This window comes from Octopus bimaculoides, chromosome Z (genome assembly GCF_046866305.1).
Source record: "Octopus bimaculoides isolate indiv1 chromosome Z, ASM4686630v1, whole genome shotgun sequence".
Classification (NCBI taxonomy): Eukaryota; Metazoa; Mollusca; class Cephalopoda; order Octopoda; family Octopodidae; genus Octopus; species Octopus bimaculoides.
In genome coordinates this window covers 29,141,441-29,164,502 of record NC_142944.1, presented here as the reverse complement: position 1 = coordinate 29,164,502, position 23,062 = coordinate 29,141,441, and the positions used below count along the sequence as shown (strand labels likewise).

The following is a 23,062-nucleotide window of genomic DNA, read 5'->3' as shown; positions in this document are numbered from 1 at the left end:
TCAACTGTGGTAGATATGCTAGTATTGACAAGTAATATGTATCGATTATGACTGGTGGATAAAGAAATGATAGGAGATTCATGTGGAAAAATCCAAAGAAGAAAATAGACTAAAAAGAGACAAGTTGTGATGGCAAAGGCTTGTCACAAGAAGCTGAACTTTACAAAGGAGACTATGATAGAATGCTGTGAAGAAATGATTGTGAGTTGGAGAAGATATGAACAATTCATGGAAGTATAGAAAAATAGTTGTATAATTGATGATGATGATGATGATGATGATGATGATGATGATGATGATGATGATGATGATGATGATGATGAGCATGTGTGTGTGTGTGTTTGTATCTACAAAAGTGATTGCATGTATATATTTATCTATTTATAATGTAAGCAAAATACATTAAAATTCAGTCAAGGTCTACATATGAGGTTTGATCAATAAGTATCCGGACTGTTGCCATAGTAACGAGGCTAAAGCATGCACAGTGAAGCTGCTTGGCACACATTGACCTTAGACTCTGCTGTGAATGCACACTGTGTTTTAACATTCTAGCTCACTTCCACTGTTTACAGCAGTGCATGGAAGGAACGTGTGTAGCATGTGATCATTGCATTGAGAGAAAGTTGCCATGGTGATACCTGCTCAGAGGCCTACGCAAAGTTGCAGAAAGTGTATGGAGAGGTGTGTATGAGCCACACACAACTGTACGAGTGGTTCAGACGTTTTCAAGATGACTGAAAAAATGTCGATAGTGTCGGACGTTCTAGGAGACCCACAACCAACAGAACTGAGAAAAACATTGCAGATGTGCGTGCAGCTGTGAGGGGAAATCGTCGAATCACCATCTGTGAATTATCAGAGGATGTGCAGATTAGTTACAGTTCAGTTCTGTCCATTATCACTGAAGATTTGGGTATGAAACACATGTCTACCAAGTTTGTGGCAAAACTGCTTTTGGCTGACCAAAATGACACTCAGATTTCAGTTGCGCAAGACTTCCTTGGTTGTGTCAAGAATGATGAAAACTTTGCATAAGTCTCTGAGCAGGTATTGCCAAGCTTTTGGCAAAATTGGATGCAGATTCTCTGCTGAACTTTGTCTGTTATGGTCAATGTGACGAACACATGCTACACACATTTCTTCCAAGCACTGCTGTAAACAGCAAAAGTGAGCAAGAATGTTAAAACTTAGTCCACATGCACAGTAGAGTTCAAAGTCAATCTGTGCCTAGCAGTTTCACTCTGTGTACTTTAGCTTTGTTACTATGGCAACGGTCCAGATACTTATTGATCAGATCATGTATATTGTTTTACTCTGGGCATAATCATGTTTCTGGTAGACAAACATTTATAAATATATACACAATTTATTCCTTTCATCATATGTACTAGATGCAGAGGGTCATTCAACACAAAGAGTACCTAGGAAAAAGACTCACTCAAATGCCCAGATAATTTTCTAGAAGTTCAATAGTTTCTGTTACCTAAGTGTCCTAATTAGCTCTTCTCCCCCACCTCTCTGTGTGTGTGTCTGTGTGTGTGCATGCACGCATGTATGTGTATGGTCCTCTGAAAGCATAATAGCCAGAATAAGAATGGGTGAGAAAAATTTCAGGTAGCCACTATCTTTATTTGTAACAAGACTCATCTTCTGAGTGAAGAGCTGTTTTATGATACTTGTATACAATGTGTGATATTAGTGAGTTGTAGGACTTGAATGCAGAGAATTTGCAATGAGTAAAAAGAAATGAAGTGAGCAAGCTTCACTGGGTGTGTAATGTGAGTATACACAAAAACTGAAATGCAAAAGACTCAAGAGGGAAGCTGTGTATGAGAGGAGCCAAATGTATGGTAAGAAGCTTGCTTTTGAACCACAAATTTCCAGGTTCAGTTCCACTGCACGGTATCTTGGGCAAGTGTTTTCTACTTTAGAATTGGGCTAACCAAAGTCTTGTGAGTGGATTTGGTAAACATCAACTGAAAGAAGCTATTGTATATATGTATGTGTGTGTGTGTTGGCCCAAAAGTAGGTTTACAGTTATTCAACTATCGCTTTTGCATTCATATATTAACAATTTAGATCTTAATTATAAAAAAATATGAAACCATTATTCTATGATAATTTAGTTAATTTTGTCAAGACCCTTTTCAGTTTTCAAGATAGAAATTTAAATGTAATAAAACATTTTAAAAGAAATTTGAAGTGCCTATGTGATAACTGTAAACCTACTTTGGGCCACCCTGTATATATATATATATATATATATATATATATATATATATATATATACCGGAGTAAGCACATGAAATGTGCAACAAGGTGGAAAAAAGAGTACTCAAATACCAGAGCTAGAGTAATATGCTTTATTTAAAAGCAGCAGAAATATAACAAAAAAACTGTTACTCTGAGTCTCACGTTCCCGTTCATCGGACAGTTTTGTCCGATGAACGGGAACGTGAAACTCAGAGTAACACTTTTTTTGTTATATTTCTGCTGCTTTTAAATAAAGTATATATCTATATATATAAAAATGAGAATGTGTGTCTGTCTGTCTGTGTGTGTGAATCCCTAAAACTCGAGAACTATGCAACCAATTTCATTCAAATTTTACAGATGCCTTACTTAGGGTTCCAGTTGTGTTTTAGTCAAAAAAATTTTTAACTTCTTGCAGAGTTCGAGCACACGGCAACATAATATCTCCTCCACTATTTAAGTATTACGTGTCAAAAGTGAAACAAAAACACTCATGTCAAATACTTTCACTTTAAAAATGAAACTATTCTACTAACTGAAACAATCACATTTCGATACTGTAATGACAGATACTTTCAGAGAGAGAGAGAAAGAGAGAGAAAGAGATGTATATGTATACATATACATGTATATGTACACGTATATGCATAGATATATATATATAGATATAGATCTATATGCATACATGTATATGTATACACATGTGTAGATGTATATATATATATATATATAGATGTACATGTAATATCTACACATATATACATGCATACACATATCTATACATATATACACCCATCACACACAAACACATGCACACAAACACACACATTAGTCATTTGTTTTCTTATCCAAAACTACGTCAAAAGTACTGAACGGATCTTTATGAAATTTGGAAATTATATTCTATGTATAACGGCCATAACTCCCATGAAAATTCATATATTTTTGATGTTGATGAAATTTTAACCCGAACATAACAGATGAGCATTATTTGTAATTCAACAGTATACTTACATTGTGATTTCTGCAATGTGGTGCATAAATTGTCAAGTAAATGAGACGCATCTTTGCCTCCACTGATTCACTTGCAAAGTGTTGAGTAAAATTATTTCGTTGCAGACCTCCTTTGGGTCTTTTTATTATCACTACGACACACATAGTCCCCAGTTGGTAACATTGATTTCAAGGCCCTCCTAGATGAGAGACTGGCATTCCACTTAATGTCTATGTTCCATGCTGGCATGGATTGGAGAGTTATTAATGTAGAAATATGGTATCGTAGCTACTAACAGTTGAGGGTTGCGTAGTCTAGACAGCGTTTTTAGATTTCATTATTCTCTTTAACCTGGGCAAAGCTGGGTATTTCTGCTAGTATATATATATATATATATAGGTTTAGATTTAGATTCAAAAATTGAATATGGTACTTATGTTTAGGCACCAGAATATAGTATGGTATGGTATGGCATTATATAAAAACCATTCCATGTTGCTTATTTTGATTTTATATATATATATATATATCATCATCATCATCATCATCGTTTAACGTCCGCTTTCCATGCTAGCATGGGTTGGACGATTTGACTGAGGACTGGTGAAACCGGATGGCAACACCAGGCTCCAATCTAATTTGGCAGAGTTTCTACAGCTGGATGCCCTTCCTAACGCCAACCACTCAGAGAGTGTAGTGGGTGCTTTTACGTGTCACCCGCATGAAAACGGCCACGCTCGAAATGGTGTCTTTTACGTGCCACCCGCACAAGCCAGTCCAGGGGCACTGGCAACAATCTCACTCGAAAATCCTACGGGAGCCAGTCAGGCGGTACTGGCAATGGCCACGCTCAAAATGGTGCATCTCATGTGCCACCCGCACAAGAGCCAGTCCAGGGGCACTGGCAACGATCTTACTTGGCTTGCCGGGTCTTCTCACGCACAGCACATTTCCAAAGGTCTCAGTCAGTAGTCATCGCCTCGGTGAGGCCCAATGTACGAAGGTCTTGCCTCACCACCTCAGCCCAGGTCTTCCTGGGCCTACCTCTTCCACGGGTTCCCTCAACTGTTAGGTTGTGGCACTTTTTCACGCAGCTATCCTCCTCCATTCTCACCACATGTCCATACCAGCGCAATCGTCTCTCTTGCACACCACAACTGATGCTTCTAATGTTCAGCTTTTCTCTCAAGATACTTACACTCTGACGGGTATTCACATTGACATTACACATCCAACGGAGCATACTGGCTTCATTCCTTGCGAGCTTACGTATGTCCTCAGCAGTTACAGCCCATGTTTCACTGCCATGTAGCATGGCTGTTCGTACGCATGCGTCATACAGTCTGCCTTTTACTCTGAGTGAGAGTCCCTTTGTCGCCAGCAGGGGTAAGAGCTCTCTAAACTTTGCCCAGGCTATTCTTATTCTAGCAGCTACACTTTTAGCGCACCCACCCCCACTACTAACTTGGTCACCCAGATAGCGGAAGCTATCGACTACCTCTAGTTTTTCACCCTGGAATGATATATATATATATATACATATATATATATATATATATATATATATATATATATATATATATACATATACATATATATATATACATATACATATACATATATATATATATATATATATATATATATATATATATATATATGTATATATATATATATGTATATATATATATATATATACATATACATATATATATATATATATATATATATATATATATATATATATATATATATATACATACATATATTATAAATTAACTACCAGCATAAATAATTGGTAAGCTAACTCAAATATATATATATCATCCGAAGCGTACAGTATTATATATCCATCATGGCTGATTTTACCAATCGGTTTTGTGCTAGGGGTACATTGGAGTGTTAGGTAACAATCTGATTATATAACCCTATGCTCATCAGAAGTAGCCAACATGGAGCCATATTTCATTCCATATTGGCTACCTCTGATAAGCATAGAGTCATATAATCGCATTGTTACCTAACACTCTGTTGCTCTGTTGTATCCCTAGCGTGAAATAGATTGGTAAGACCAGCTGTGATGGCTCTATAATACTGTACACTTCAGATAACATCCCCACTCTATTGACAAATATACAAGTGCATCTTTTTCTTGACTTATGGACTTAGATGACTTATGTATATATATATATACACACACACACACTCACAGATACATGTGTGCATTCACACATACATTTATACAGGTCAGATCAGAATAAGATTCTCTGTAGTATATAAGCTGATTCTGCAGCAAAATTATATGAATTTTCAGAGGACATTTGTATTACCCACACTTTCTATAGATGACAAAGCTTTGAGTTGGCAGTGTACTTTACTTATTATATGCATAATAAAGTTATCATGAACAAGTAGAAGCACTTACTAAGATCTGAGGTTTTTTTTACATACTTTTAGACAGACATAGTCTATGTATCTTAATGTCTATTGCATGTATTTGGATGTTAAGTTTATACATATAACTCCATTTCAAATGTTACAATTATTAACATTTTCATAGGAAGGTTTTGATTTATGTATGAAAGCATTCCATTCTATGACAAGTAACATCTGTGAAAGTTTGAGTTGCTTTAGTCACTGGACTGCAGTTATGCTGAAGCATCACCAAGAAGGGTTTAGGTGAACAAATTATTTCCAGGCTTATATTTCTATAAGTCTGTTACTTATTCTATCATTCTCTTTTGTCAAACTGCTAAGTTTTGGGGACATAAACAAACCAACACCTGTTGTCAAACAGAGGTGGGGACAAACATAAGCGCAATGACACACACACACACACACCCATTTGCACACATACACACTCATATGCACGTGCACACACACACACACATACATACATGCACGTGATGGATATCCATACAGTTTCCATCCTCCAAAATCCACTCACAAGGCCTGGGGCTATAGAAGAAGATATTTGATCAAAGGCGCAGCACAGTAGGACTGAACTTGAAACTGCATGGTTGCAAAGCGAGCCTCTTAACCACAGTCAAGCTTATGCCTATTTTCCATTATTATAATATAAAATTACATTTCTACATCTGTATATTTTTTTGTGTCTAAATGTGTAAATGCACACACACACACACATGCATGCATACACATGCATGCATACACATGCACACACACATACATACATGCACGCATGCACACACACACACATCCATGCACATACACATACACAAAAATAGATGCATACACATATACACACACGTGAGAATTAAAGCAAGTTAAAGTGTGAGTTTTATATATTACATTACATGGAATAGCAAAGAGCAGGGAAAGAGAAATATCAAGAGAGAGAGAGAGAGAGAGAGAGAGAGAGAGAGAGAGAGAGAGAGAGAGAGAGAGAGAGAGAGAGAGAGAGAGAGAGAGAGAGAGAGAGAGTGAGAGAACTAATATAAGTTAGAGTTAAATTAAAATGTTTTACATTGGTTGTTTGACAGATAAACAAATGGGTAAGAAAGAGGCAGGTTGAGAGTCAAAAAAGAATTATATTTCCAATGACAGGCCGGATGTAAAAGATGACCGAATCATTATGTGTCATGTAGAGTTCAGCTAACTGCTTGACTTCGTATTTACTGGTTAAAGATTACAAGGGTCAAGGAAAAACTTGAGGAATCAAATAATCAAAATGCCTTTGTAAAGAATATTGTACTTAATGATTAACACAAAACATTTTTTTATACTAAGATTTATGTTTGTATAATTTATTTCCTACTTAATAAAAATAGGCTTACCACATCTGAACATTCAACAAAAAAGGACATTTTGGTGCTATATAAATTTGAAGCAGCTGTGGTATTAATTTTGCATGTTTGCATAACTTTAATACATAAATACATGATGAAAGTTTGTCTGTCTGCCAAATTCGACGATGACTGAACAACTGTTAATATATATCTAAATTCAAAATATGTAGTGGCATTTCGTCTGTCTTTATGTTCTGAGTTAAAATTCTGCTGAGTTCAAATTTGCCTTTCATTCTTTCAAGGTCAATAAAATAAGTACCTGTTAAGCACTGGGGTTGCTGAAATCAACTTAACTCCTCCCCCAAAATTCTTGGTCTTGTGCCAAAATTTGAAACTAATATATCTATCTATCTATCTATCTATCTATATATATATATATATATATATATATATATATATATATATATATATATTTATTTATGGGTTTCAGCCAAGTGGCTGCGGTCATGCTGGAGCAGCTGAATGGGGTACCTACTTTTACTACATCTGTTTCATTAAGAGTCTTTATTTTGATGTAAGTATAGTATTGTCAAGTATATAGTATGCACAACATCCATAAAATCACATCTGTTACACAACTCAACCAAATAAACATGCAAGTAGTGACATGTTAGTTAATCAACATATCATTAACAAGTGAAATTTCTAATCAGAATTACCAACATCTAAGAAATGTAAAATGGGTGTCAGTCACTAAGAATGGATAGCAGGGTGATATAAATTAAAGAACAGTTAAAGGTAGTTTTATTCCAAAGATGTCATTAAACTTAGTGACCTCATTCATAAATGTTGGGAGTGACAGAACATGCTTGTATATTGGCAGATAGCAGGCGTGATATTTGATCCTATCAAAACTTTTTCAAACAGCTGCCAACCTTTTTCAAGAAAAAATATTTCCAGTGTTATATTGTTTTGAGGTTAACTACATTAATGAGTGACATGATTAATAAATTCCAGTGTTATTTGTTCACTTAATTAGTTAAGCTTGATAAAAGCACTATACCTGTAGCATATATAATGCAATCTATAGATACAGGTATACAATGTACCCTATACATATAGAACCCCATTTAAAAAAAATTAAATTCATTGAGGAACTCAAGAAATCTTCTGAAACCTTAGTCTGGTTGGACAAGACTGGAAATCTATATAGGTTTAAGTTCAATCATAATGGAAAACTTACACTTAAGGGATTGGATTGTAAGATAACTTCAAGGTTTACATTGGACCACATCAACTCTGAAGGATCATGGTGTGCATACCAAACCTCTTAAAACTAAAACACCAAGAATTAATCTGAAGAATCATAAAAATAGCTGCAGTTTATTTTTGGTTAAATGTTTCTCATGCAGTTGACTTACTGAGAAAATAGCATCAGTAATGGTTCTCCTTGATACAAAACCAAACAGCATTTCATCTGGACTTACTATCTTCCTAATTAGTTGAACAATGACCCTTTCTGTAACTTTCATCACCTGGTTCAGCAATTTGATACCTCTGTAATTACTTCTGTTTATGGCATCTCCCTTACCTTTGTAAGAGTTGACTTTAATACTGCTATACCAGCCATTAGGTATGATACCTTCCTTGACATTATTGGCTATATGGGTGATTAGGCTGTGTCCCACTCCACCAAATATTTGAAGCATCTTAGCAGTAATTCCTGACAGGCCACGGGCTTTCCTTATCTTCATATCTTTTATACTGCTGTCAACTCTGATGGCTGGTCCCTCTGTTGGGTCTACATTAGTAAAACTCTTCTTCTACTATGCATTCTCCACATTAAGTAGTCTTTTGCAGCAGTACTTCCATGCCTGTTTCTTTTCAGAATCACAAAGTGGTGAGTGAAATGTGTAATTTTGGTTTTAACTAACTTTTTTTTCTTCTGTTACTTAGTCTGTCTACAATGCTTTCACATGATTAGTTGAAGGGAAAGGTGAAGAGTGAAAGAAAAAGAGGGTAAGGTGAAGAGTGAGAGAGAAAGAGGGAGAGTATTGTGTATTAAGTTAATATAAAATTGGGCATAAAGTATGTAAAGTGTATATATAAAGTGCATTAAGTAATCATTGTATTCCAATTTCCTTCACTTGATTAACAAATAAGCAAATACCTTTAAATACAGACACAGGCTATGCTTTCAGGTTTTCTTGGATAAAGTTTTCAGAAAAACTCAATAAGTTTACCATTAATTCTGTGAAATATTCATGGGTCCCGCTAGTCTATATATAAATATATATACACACACACATATAGATAGATGCATACATATGCACACACATACACATTATATCTATCCATCACTATCTCCTATTGTTTCTTTCTCTTTCTCCCTCATGCTATTGACATCCATCAAACTCAGTCTGCCAAATCATTGTTCCATCCTTCACTCTTTCTCCTTCATATCACTTTCTCTCCCTCGATCATGTTATTTCTGTTCAATGTCCTTTTCAGCAATCACCATGTAGAGTTGTCTAGCACTCATATCCTTTACATCCTCTGCTATGAACTTCTTTTCTCTCAATCATTTTGATTTTCTTCTATTACTCTCTTGCTTGAGTTCTCTTTTATCTGCCAAGAACGAGACAACTTGCTGAGTCTGGTGATCAAATGAATGAAGACAACCTAGAGTAGAGAGGATTCCTACTCCAGCTGTGAATCCTGATGGATGAGGGCTCTGTCTTCATCTTCATGCTTGTTTTATTTATCATACTACTGCCAACTAGGATAGCTGGCCCCTCTTTCTCCCATGTCTCCTCCACTTTTAGTAACCTGTCATAACTGCGTTTCCATCCCTTTTTCTTTTCAGAATCACTAAGTGATTTATCTGTACACATATCCCACCTACAAAACTCAATCCTCTCTGACATGCCATCTTCAAATCTGGAACATCTCACCATTTTGATCCTCATGTTTTACTTTCTACTTCTCACTTTTCTACATAAACCTGACATCTAGCTTCTCTCCATGCAAACTGGTATAATTCTCTGCTGTCTCCATTTTTCCAGTCTTTTCAAGATTGTCTTTGTTTTTATAGGTTTGTCAATTTCACTGTTTTACCATCGTTCTACCCTTGGTCCAGCTGGGACTTTGTACTAGTCACATATTTAGTCCATTGTCTTCTATGCTGTATATTTCTATCTCTTCCTCCTTTTTGTTAAATGCTTTAGTTAGGATTTTTCTGAATTTAACTGTTTGCTGAATCTTTAAGTTTCCATATCTTCCTTTCCCTGATTAGATTGTATATTCTTCATCTGAGCAATATTTTGAATTTACAAGTATCTGTTTATCCCACTTTCTGGTGAGAATGAAGTTAATCTGACTTGTGCACCCAGAAAGTTGATAAGTTACTGGTTGGTTTCCTAAAGATAATGTTGCAGATTATCTGTTCATTTGTATCATATTTGTATCTTTCTCTTTTGATATATGTGTGTGTGTTTCTTAGTGAGCTTGCAAATGTGTGAATTGTATATATGTTGGTGTGATTTCGAATTGTGTCCATTTCATAAATGACTTAAAATTACATTGTTTTTGCAATAGTAGATACGTTTTAACACCACAATGTACTGTTTCCACTAAAATAATGCAGTAGAAAAACAGACTCTCAGTTTTAATGTGGTATATATACATACACAGACAAGCAGACCTTACCCATGTATATATATACACACACACATAAACGTTTGGTGATGCAAACAGGAAAAATAGAACTTAAAAACATGAGTATATAAATGTATAAATGTTTTTTGTTAATAATTGGCAGAAGTTACAGAGTGACTCAAGAACTAAGAGTTATGAGTGTTAGCCCTTATATATATAATTTAATTATTTTTTACATATGCTATACCACAGTATACAAGCAAATAGACATCACTCTACTTGCATATAAGCCCCTGGCCAGTAATTCCCTTTGTTTTGAGATGATGTGAGCCCATCATACAGACAAGTCACAATAATAGGAAAACATCGGTATCTACCATTTTCAGTCAGTGAAGGTGAGTTGTCTTGCCTGGTCTGTGATATTCAGTGTTGTTTAACACTTGGTATTGTGTAGGGAACTTTTCCTGGACACAATCTCATAGCAAGTAAACATTTAACCAAAACACATACACTATGTATGTGAGATCACTAATGTTTACATTAGCACAAGTCATCATGATACAGGTAACTTTTTCCAGTATTCAGTTCTCCATGTCAGCTAACTTTTTCCCAATTACAACTTTAATCTTTATGCTCTCTAATGCCATTGACTGTTCACCAATATATCAAGCTGTTCCTGAAGAAAGACATAAAAAAGTTGTCAAATTTAACTGAACATCCTGTCTGTCTGTCTGTCTGTATGTATGTGTGTATGTCTGTACATACATACATGCATACTTCATGTATATATTCACTCACTTGTTTGTTAGTTTTTCATCCATTTATCAATGGTTGGATGGAGACTTATTTGAGGCAGTATTTAGTGGGCAGATGCCCTTGCTCTTGTCAAGCCTTACCTGTTTTGAATCATGACTAATAAAAGCATAGAGTGACAAGATGTAGTGTTAACTGAGAAAGTAAACATAGCATTACTGTTTTGCTCAGGAGATGACAAATGGAAACATGAAATTCAACATTCAACATTCATACACACACACATGCATATATGTGACAGGGTTCCATATAGTTTCCATCTATCAATTTGATTCACAAAGCATTGTTGACCTAAAACTATAGAACCCTAGATGTCATGCAGTGGAATAGACCTTAGAATTAAGAAGTTGCAGAGCAAATTTATATTTTTTAATTTTATTGCATTTATTTATTGTATTCTTTTTTTGAATTCATATTGATCTATGGTCATTGATCATTACTTCCTTAATGCAATCCCTAAATGGTAATCTGCTGAATACATTTATTGTTTATGAACATATAATGAGACTATTTGCTCTTTGTAGCAGAGTTGATGTTTTAACTTGCCATGAAATGTTCTGAAGAGTAGTCTGTTTACAATGTTATAGCACAATTGGTGCATATATATATTTATATGCAAATTTATTTATATATGTGTAGCAGAAGATGTAGTTTTGATTATGTAACTAATATGGATTAGGAAACAGTGTCAACAAATGGAATACACATTCATTCACTCACTTCTTTTATCTGATCAATTCTTATACATACATATATATACACACATATAAAAACACATGCACACACCTTACCCCCATGCTAGCATGGAAAATGGACATTAAATGATGATGATGATGATGCTATGTGCATATATAATACACATATGTCCAAAGACATATACATATGCAGATATACATATATTCAAATACAACATGCACATGTACAAACATACTTTTATTTATCAATTTTGCAGAAAGAGAGAGAACTCAGTTTTTCCAAGATTCTTTGTTGATAGTGTTTTTCTTTTTACTTGTTTTAGAACAATAATGAACGACTGAGATTATGAAATCCAACCATCTTGTTCTTGGTCTACCCTTAGGTCTCTTGCCTGCTGGCTTGGCTTGAGATTCTTTCCTGTGATGTTCTAATCATATGTCCATAGTACTGGAACTGTGACCTCTCAATGTGGAGAAATAGTGGCTTGATCTGAAGAGGCTCCTTCATGTCTGAGTTACACCCTGTTGAATAATATTACTCAAGAAATTCTTTCAGGGAATCTCATTTCAGTCACTGGTATTCACAATTGTACTCTTTTGGTCATTACCTAAACATCATCATAATTAACATTTAACATCTGTTTTCTCTGCTGGAATGGTTGGATTGCTTGACAGGAACTGCCAAGGCCAGGGTCCACACCAGGTTCCATAGTCTGTCTTGGCTTGGTTCCTACAGCAGGATGCCCTTCCTAATGCCAACCACTTTACATAATATACTGGGTGCTTTTTATGTGGTACCAGCACCCACACCAATGCTTTTTAAGTGGGACCCAGTATAAAAGATAATTTTGGATAATACTTGGGATGATGCTCTAACTTCTGAATGTAGCATTAAATACTTCTCTTTTATCTCTTAGTTAGGATGGAAGGCAGTGCTCATGATCCTCCACAAAGTCTCCAAGATTAGTGGGAGGAAAGCATCCCCAAACTGGAAACCTGGCTTGAATGTTTGTCCCAACTAAAGGCATCCAAGGTGGTGGGTGGTGGTGTGAATATGGGCAATGAATTGAGTTTGCCATTCAAGTAGACATTTGTGAAATTTGAACTCAGAATGCAAAAAAAAAAAAAAAAAGACTTTAAAGCAATCTTTCTGATGTTATTATTATTGTTCCACTATTTCTTCAACTTGGGTTGGTACATATTTTTATCTGTACAGATAAAAGATAGCATTAACCTTGGCAGGAATTGAACTTACAGTGTTAATAATTAGAACAAATGCTGCAAGGCATTCTAAATGATATTCCAATGACTCTTCCAATATATTGCTTATGAGTTATTGTGATGTATTGTAGAATTGATATTTTATGGAGTTATTTACAATCTTTGTTACTGAAAGGTGGCTGCAAAAGATTTAAATGTCTAGAGTCACAGAGATTTTACTTGTGATTCTATACTCTAATGTTCTTGAAGAAAAAGCATCTAACTTCATTAAGCTTAACAAAACTTGAAGTAGGTCATTGCATTGTCTTCCTTCATTACAATGAAACTGGAAAACATAGAGCTATTTTATAAGTATAAGTCACTCAGGAACAGGCTTGTGCATGCAAAGAAGGTAAACAAAGAATATAATACTGAACACAATAAGCTGTAGAATATTTAGTTTACTATATTATGGTTGAATAGTATTGGCTGTGTAAATGTTAAATGGTGCTAAAGGTGTAATGTAATTAAATGAATAAAGTTGTTCAGTCTATTATGAATGTGCAATTTTCAGTATACCCTATAACAACAATTTGATAGAAACAAATGTATAAATAAACATAAATAAAGAATATACAAAGGTTGTTTTGCACACCTATTTGTGTGTATTGCACACCAATTCATTTTAAAGTTTAAAAATCTGAAAAAAGTCGACATCATACATGATTATGTATATAAATAACAAATATGCCCCAAAAATAACTAAACATCATAAATGATCTATTCTGATTTATGCTAATTTCTATCTTTTACTTGTTTCAGTCATTAGACTGCAGCCATACTGGGGCACTGCCTTGAAGAATTTTTAGCTGAATGAATTGACTTCACTACTTATTCTATTTTAAGCCAGATACTTATTATATCAATTTCTTTTGCCAAACTACTAGGTTATGGGAACATAAACACACCAACACTGGTTGTCAAGTGGTGGTGGGAGACAAACACAGACACAAAGGCACACACACACACATGTATATACCTATATGTAATATATATTCTTTCAGTTTCTGTCTACCAAATCCATTCACAAAACTTTGGTTGGCCAGAGGTTATATAGTATGATATTTGCCCAAGGTGACAGGCAATGGGACTGAACCCAGAACCATGTGGTTGGGAGGCAAACTTCTTACCACACAGCTATGCCTGAACCTATGCTAACTTTTTCCTGTAATTGATACCTTTTTTCAGAATTTCTACAAATTTCTTATCCCAGGATCATTATTCAAGTTGATACCTTTGTATTGGGAGTGATGGAAGTGATTGATAGTGATGATGGGTGATTGTGCTAAGGATGATGATTATGATGATGATAAGGACAACACAAATGGTGATACTGATTGTAGTAATGGAAATGATGTTGATGAAGGTGGGTGATGGTGTGGTTATGTTGTGGAGAAGGTGTTGATGATAATAGTAATGATGAAGATTTTGGTGGCAAAATTGGATGAGTTGGGGTGTTGGTGTTTAATATAGTAGAGGGTAGTGAGTGATGATGATGATGAGGATGATGATGATGATGATATTAAAGGTAAGTATAGCAATAAGCCCATAAAAAACATTCTCTAAAAAGATTTAAGATGTAAAGGGCTAGGTTGCCTATTAGGCTGACAGTGGATGTACATACATGTGTTCAAACAAACATGCATGTAGGAATATATACAGAGAGATGCACTTGCAGCACCACTGCCACTATCTCTACAATTAACTTCATAATCTAAGTTTTCTTAGCTACCAGTTGGCCTTTCCCAGACTAAGAAGAGGACATCAGTGCATCCCATTTGGCACAGAGCTGATCTATATCTCATGTAAGCTAATTCTCTTCCAAATCAGTTGAGCTATAATTCATTTTGTTACTTTTATATCCTGGTTCATTAATCTGATTCCTCTGTAGTTGTTTCTTTTTTAGAGCACATTTGCCAGTGTAAAAGTTGATAGTCCTGATGCTGCACTAATTTTTGTGACATATTATATTGAGTCTTCTCATTAATGTTTTTTTCAATTGCATGAACCAAAAGTTGGAGGGGGATGGGATAAAGTACCTGCATCAACTTGCTATAAAAGCAGGTAGTAATTTTACCTTGTCCTTATTCTTAGTACAAGTCTTGAAGAGTGCAGTTTGATTTTAACAGTTATAATGGAAGTGACAAAGGAACATATTTGGCATATTTTGCTTTATGAGTTCAATATAGGCAACAATGCAACGGAAAGTGTGAGGAATATTAATGCAGTATATGGGGATTGGACAATAAGTGCAAGCCAGTGTCAATGGTGGTTCCAAACATTCTGTGCTGGAAACAACAGCTTAGAAGACAAGCCTTATCCTGGAAGATCTGCAGAGCTTGATGAGAACACCCTGCAAACCCTGGTGGAACAAAATCCTATCATAACTGTTGAGGAACTGGCAGAGAAGCTTGGATTTGGTCATTTAACCATTCATCGATACCAGCATAACATTAGAAAAGTCAGCAAATTGGGTCAATGGGTTCCTCACAAACTTTCCAAGTGTAATCATGTGCAGAGAGTGAATGTGTGCTCTTTGCTGTCATGTTTCACAAATGAACCTATTTTTGGACTGAATAGTGACTGGTGATGAGAAATAGTTTCTCTATAAAAATGTCAAGTGCCGAAGAAAGTGGGTAGGGAAAGGAGAAACACCAGCGCCCCAGGCTAAAGAAGGTCTTCAACCATGTAAGGTGTTATCTGTTTGGTGGGATATGAAAGGTTTAGTCCACTTTGAACTTTTAAACCCAAACCAAACGATAACAAAGGAGATCTACTGTGAGCAGCTTGGGCAGCTTAAGTCAGCTCTATAAGAAAAACAACTATCTTTGGTTTCAAGACAAAAGATGTTCTTTCATCAGGATAATGCTCGGCTACATACAAGCAGTTTGAATGGGAAACAATGCCCCACCCACCATATTCATCGGATATTGCCCCATCTGATTATCATTTATTCCGCAACCCTTCAAAATCATTTGGATAGAAAAAATATGAATTTCGTAGACGAGGTCAGAACAGTACTGGAGGAGTATTCTTCATTGTGGACAAGTGAATTTTGGAAGAGGGGCCTTGCAGGTCTACCAGAGCATTGTAGAAAATGAAGGAGAGTATATTTCAGATTAAAAATAAACTTTGTCTATATTAATTTTGAAAAATAAAAGAAGTATTTAAAAAAACGCATTATTTACAGGATGACCCAATGTGTGTGTGTGTGTGTGTGTGTGTTTGTGTGTGCCCACATGTTTGTGTTTTAAATGTACATATGTATGTATACATGTATAGACTCTTGTATGTATGCACATATGCAAGGACATGTGTATCAGAGATGTATCCAGGTTCTAAAGTTAGTGGGGAGATAAAAAAAAGGTGCTGTGACACACATCAAACAATTTTTAACTCATTTCTCTTATATTACATTTGAAATATTTCATTAGTTATAATGTACATAATTGTATTTAACATTCATTAATTTCATGTTTCAGTAACTATGTAATTATGTATGAAATTTACAACTACTGAAGGGTTAAAAATGTTTTGGAAAGTGCCAATTTTGAAAAATGTGCTGGGGTTGAGGAGCAGTCACTCCCCTTGCTCCCCTTTTAGCTACACCACTGATATGTATGTGTACACACACACATACATATTTAGCCAATATTGTGTACTTAGATGAGGTGCAGTTCAGTTTGTACCAGGAATAAGAACTGATGCCATCTTTCTATTGACACAACTGTAAAAGTACTTAGCTATGAATAATTCCTATTTCTGGCATTCATCAAAATGGATTAGGCCTTTGACTTGTTTTAATTGTCTGTAATCTTGTGGTTGCTAAGGAAATCAGAAGTAGATGAATAGTTTGTGAGGACCATAGAAGCCAAATACTGAGACACAGCCAGCAAACTGTGAGTTAGCCAAAAGTTCAGTGATAAATTTACTGTGCATATAGGAATCAATCAGAGCTCAGTTCTCAACCCCTTCTATTTATAATTGTCCTACAGACTATAATCGAGGAAGTTAAGATCTGTTATATGTAAGAAATCCTGTATACAAAGTTGAATCTGCTGTAGATGTAGGATAGAAATTCCAGACTTAAAAACAAAATCAAGAATCAAATGGCCTCAAAGTAAACTTTAGATAGATAGAAGTTCTATATGAAGTAGCCAGTGTAAACTATAGTTACATAAGAGATATAATGTGATTACATGCAGACTGACAGAGAAAGTAGACTTCGTATGTAGAAGATGCGCAAGATCAGTTAATTGTAAGAATACATGTGAAATATCTCCTTCAAATGTTTGGGAAGTTCACTAGAAGTTACTTCTGGTACTTAGATGACCCATGTGGAGGTTAGGTGAGTGTCCTGAAAGCATAGTTTTCAGAGTAAGAAATGGTTGGGAAAAATTTAGAGAGCTATTAACTCTGCTCTCAGCAAAAGGTTTTTCTGTCAGTGAGAAGGAAATATTGTATGATACTAGCATATGAAATGCAATAATACATTGAACATTCTATAAAGTAATTGATATTAGGAAGGGTAACCATTTATAGAAATTGGAACTTGTGAATGACATGTGACCCTTTGACTAATGTAGCTATGTAGCAACTCCAAGTGAGAACTGATTTAGACTGATGACTCAGCCAACACAGAGTAACATGCAAAGGATGAGGAGGAGGAAGAGGAAACATGTAGAGGATGACAATTGTGTAAAGAAATGTAAGGCACCCAAAGTGTATGGAACTTGTGCTAGAGAAAGACCCAAAAAGACAGGACAAAGTGGTAAAGACGGAAGAGATGACAATGGACTACCATGATAGGTTATACACTATACTGGAAAAGACCTGCGAGCATGGTGAAGCAAAAATTAAAATGACAGTAGTGATGGAAACTGAGAGGTATAAATATATCTACATGTGGGATTCTTGACCAACACGCCCGTTAGGTTTACATCTATTACTCTCCTTTCACCTTTTTGATATTTTCTTATCCCTCTATCACTTACCTTCTCTCCTTTCACTCTCTCATTTATTCACTGTACCATGCTGCTGGTGTAACTAAGGATTGTAGTGAATCTCTGCTATTCACAGTGCCATGCTGTCTGTGTAACTAGGAATGGCATTGTATTCAGCTGATGTCCTCATCTCTCTGATAATCACTTATTCTCTTATTCATGCCATCCATAAGGCCCTATATATAAAGGATTGTGTCTGATCTATTTGTATTCAATACACTCTATCATTACCTTTCCTGTACAGCCAGTCACCACCCCATGTTAATGACATTCATCACTCTCTTATCATCATCCATCTCTATTATTACACATCACTCACTCTTCTCCTCCACCATACTCTCCCCTCAACCCCTACCATTATCCACAGATGGAATGGTGACTCTTCTCCAAATCAATGCCCCAAACTCAAGTTACACTGACAATGTCAGATAAATTTTTTGATGACTTATAAGTAAAAATATACCAGTTGCTATGAAACAGCTCTTAAATGGTCAGTGGAGACTTAACATCCAAGTAGAGGGGGAAAAAACAATGTAAGAACTGGTCATATATTACAGGAAAAATGTTCTTAGGACACCAATCGAACTATGTCTATAACTATGTATTCCTGTACAATTAATGGTGTCATGATAACAAAAACCCTCTTCACAATGGATTTCAACTGACAGATACTCAATCACTAAATTAAATTATTATCCAGGCAAAAATAGTAGAGCATCCCACTCAGTTCAGACGGGTTCTGATCATTTTCTGCATTCAGCAAATTTTGTTATGATCATCAATGCATGCACGCAAAGAGTACCAAAACAACATAATGTGAACAAAATCACCAACCTGACAGATGATGGACAGATTATGTTTTTCAATGAAACAACAAACGAAATAACAGAAGACAAAAGAAGTTGTTGGTTTGAAAGCTCAAAAGCAAGCAATGAGCTCACTATCAGAAACAGAGATATGCTGTGTACAAAGGTGATTAGCTAGAACAGGTATGCTTATAACCCAGACGATATTGTTAAAGCTGAACAATACATAGAACTGGATGAGGTAGTCAAAATACAATAGAACAAAAACCTTTAAGACAAAAAAAGAACTAGTTGAAGTTGACCTCAAGAACAATAAGTCACAAGCTGTTTGAGTTAGTCTGTGAAATGGAGGGAAGAACAAAAAATATACAGAGTTATTAAAGGTGAAGGTAGCAGCACATGTACAAACATAGCAGAGGTATCTCAATATCAGAAAAATAATTTTGAACAAGTGGCATGTAAAAAATCAATGTTGAGCCTCATGGAAGTGAAGTGGCTGAGTTCCCTTTGAGCATTAGGCCTCATGGATGCAATGTGGCTGAGTTCCTTTTGAGTGTTGGGCCTCACAGAGTCAATGACCAAGACCTTTGGCATTATGTCTTGCTTGAGAAGACTCATCAAGCCAAGCAAAATCACAGTCATGGCAAATACCAGTGTCATGCAAATGGCACCTATGCTAGTGGCACATAAAAGCACCCATTACATTCTTGGAGTGGTTGGTGTTAGGAAGGGCATCCAGCCATAGAAAACCATGCCAAATCAGACTGGAGCCTGGCACAGCCTTCCAGCATGTCAGCCCAGTCAAACCGTCCAAACCCATGCCCATATGGACAATGGATGTTAAATAATGATGATCTTAACACTAAATTCCATCACAACCCAGAACCAATATCAGAAAGCCTTGATGGTCTATTTGATGAGCTAATGTAGAAATAACAAAAGGAAAAAAAAAACCCAGAAAAGATAACAGCCACCTATATAGCACACTTAATATACACACAGTTGCTGCAGTATTTGTTCTGAAACAGCATCTCTTATGGACTTGCTGTGTTAAAAACATTGCAGTGACAACACATTTTAGCCTTTTTAATAGCATGTATTCACAAGCTACAGGCTTGTGAATTTGTGATCTCTGACATAGGAAAAAGTGAATGAAATATTCACTGATGCTGTGAATAGCCTCCAGGCTTATCAAAATTCCAGTATATGCAGTTGAAGCAGTATTTAATTGAAATAGCCATCTGTATAGCATACTTAATACAGGTACTATTAAAGCAGCACGGTCCCGAACGCGCTAGCTAGTCGTGAGTGGTCGATCCTAACCCTAACCCTAAACACGTATTCATTTGCACACGCGGGTTAGGGATAGGGTTAGGGTTAGGGTTAGGGATAGGGTTAGGGTTAGGATCGACCACTCACGACTAGCTAGCGCGGACGCGCGACTGCGCGTTCGGGACCGTGCTGCTTTAGTAGTACCCTTAATACATACACACATTGACGATAGGCTTGTTACAGCGGTATTTGTCCTGAGAGAGAGCATCTCTTATGGACAGTAAAAATGCAAAGCCCCTGGTATAGATACCATCAGTGCTGAAGTTTGTAAACCAGAAGGGTACATGATTAATATTCAATATAGTATGAAGAACAGAAATGACACAGAAATATTGGATTTGTATGCTGCTAACACCAAAAGGTGACAGACAAAACCTCAAAAACCAACAGGCTGATTTCACACTTATTTATACTAGAAAAAGTACTCAGTAGAATCTTTCTCAACATTATAAAAAATAAAAAGCAAGAGACCTAGTTTGATTTTAGACCTAAAAGAGGCACAGGCAATGGAGTTTTTCTAGTAAGACAAGTAATTTGAAAAAGCAAAAGAACAAGTGTTTTAACAGTTTATCTTCATCATTGTGTCGCAGGTAGCTTTAAGCTACCTGCGACACAATCTGGCAGAAGGCTGTATAGGTGATGACAACAATAAATACAGACTCAAAGGTAATGGAAATTAAGGAAACGCTATACAAAAATACCGAGCGTGCTGTAGATTAAAAAGCCAACAAATGGATTGATTTGAAGTATGTGTGACTCTGAAGCAAAGTTTCAGGTATTTTTCACCATTTTCAACATCTACCTAGTTTGCCATGAAAGGACTGGAAGACAATATGGTCGCAAAGGGATCAGAAGATATGAAAAGAAGGATCTCACCTCCTTGGGGTAAAATTTTATATAGGTACAGGAATCAAATATCGAAGTTGTGTGTGTGTGTGCGCGCACGCTTTAAATGCATCTGGGCAATATTTTTAGCCTTTGTCTCCTATTTAATTGTCATATTAAGAAAAATTGTTTGTTGCCACAAACACAACAATAACAGCGATAAATGTAATAATACTTCGAAATGTGCATCAGTAAATAAATAAAAAGAATATATTTCACCAACACATGCAAATTTTAAACATTAGACTAAAGTATAATTTAAATGCTATTGTCAAATTTGGGGGGTATTTCCATACATGCAATAAAGACAGTCATCGTATCTGTAGCATATAATATAAGCATACACACATGTTCAAACGTTGTTAATTTTAGCTGTGTGAGTTATCTGTTAATCACAAGTCTACTCCTATGTTGAAAAAGCTATTTATAAACTCGTACATGGATAAAGAAACCATATATGTGTGAGTGAACGCATAAAAATACAACTATATGTTGGGATCAACTAGTAGTTACGGGGATATACGAAGTACAATAATAGGACGGTGCTGTGATATGTAGTTATGCACGTCAAACTGTTACCCAGAACTAAATTACACTACATTACGCGTGCGTTCATAAAAATAGTGAAGGTGTTGAATCGTAACCAAGGAGACGTTGAAATGATGTTAATAAAAGTAGTAATAGTTAAAAAAAGTTTAAGAAGCACAGCAATTAGGAGACTAAAAACACGATTAGAAATAGGGAGGATAATTAGCGATTCGAAGATCTTATTTTCTTAATCATAACTTATGCTTTGGAAACGTAAACACTAAAATTTGAAGATAAACATTAGAAGTTTTTGAAAAGCGATGTTTACAGTCTATACTTGGATAATCATTACAAGGTATGCAGAAAATTACTTTTTACACGAAGAGCTCTTCAGATAACTGAGGTCAAAGGTAACGACGTGACTGAAATAGTTAAAATCATTACGTAAGGCCACTCAATCGGTGCTGCCATAAAAGCATACCAGGCAGTAACCAAAGCTCCTCCACCCAGCCATGGTTTTAAGGACCCAATGATTGTTTATGTAAGCAGCGGTTGTGTATGTAGTAACATCCTCTGTGCATCGTTGTACCTAGGATTTGTTAATCTGTTGGCTTCCCCCAACTGCAGAACCACGTGGTTAACCACCGAACTCAACGTTTCAATTCCGGGAAGACACAGGATTACCACGTGCAACAGCAGCAGAAGGACATTAGTTTAAAGCTGTTGACATACATACTCAGTCGGTACACACACATCCATTCATTCGTCTACGCGTGTGTATGTCCATACTGGTGTACCCTCGCGCTCGCACATGCATATATGAAACTTTGAATGATTACGTTTATGAAATTAAAGATATATATATTTTTGAAAAGTAAAGAAAAAAAAAGTTAATGTTTTAACTTCTCGAAGCCATGCATAAAAAATATGAAATTAAAAGCATAATAGAAATTTAAAAATTCCAGTCTATGTTAACTACAGATCAAACGTATTTTCTAACACTTTGTATCTGAATTGTAGAGGTACTACTAAAGAAGCGCGGACCCGAACGTGCAGTCGCGCGTCCGCGCTAGCTAGTCGTGAG

At 35.8% G+C, this 23,062-nt stretch overlaps 1 protein-coding gene across 2 annotated transcripts in view; it reads right to left on the bottom strand.

Moving 5' to 3' along the window:
* Positions 1 to 23,062, bottom strand: part of LOC106880631 (E3 ubiquitin-protein ligase SH3RF3) — a 95,356-nt gene that overhangs the window by 71,600 nt on the left and 694 nt on the right. The gene's annotated exons all lie outside the window — the stretch shown is intronic.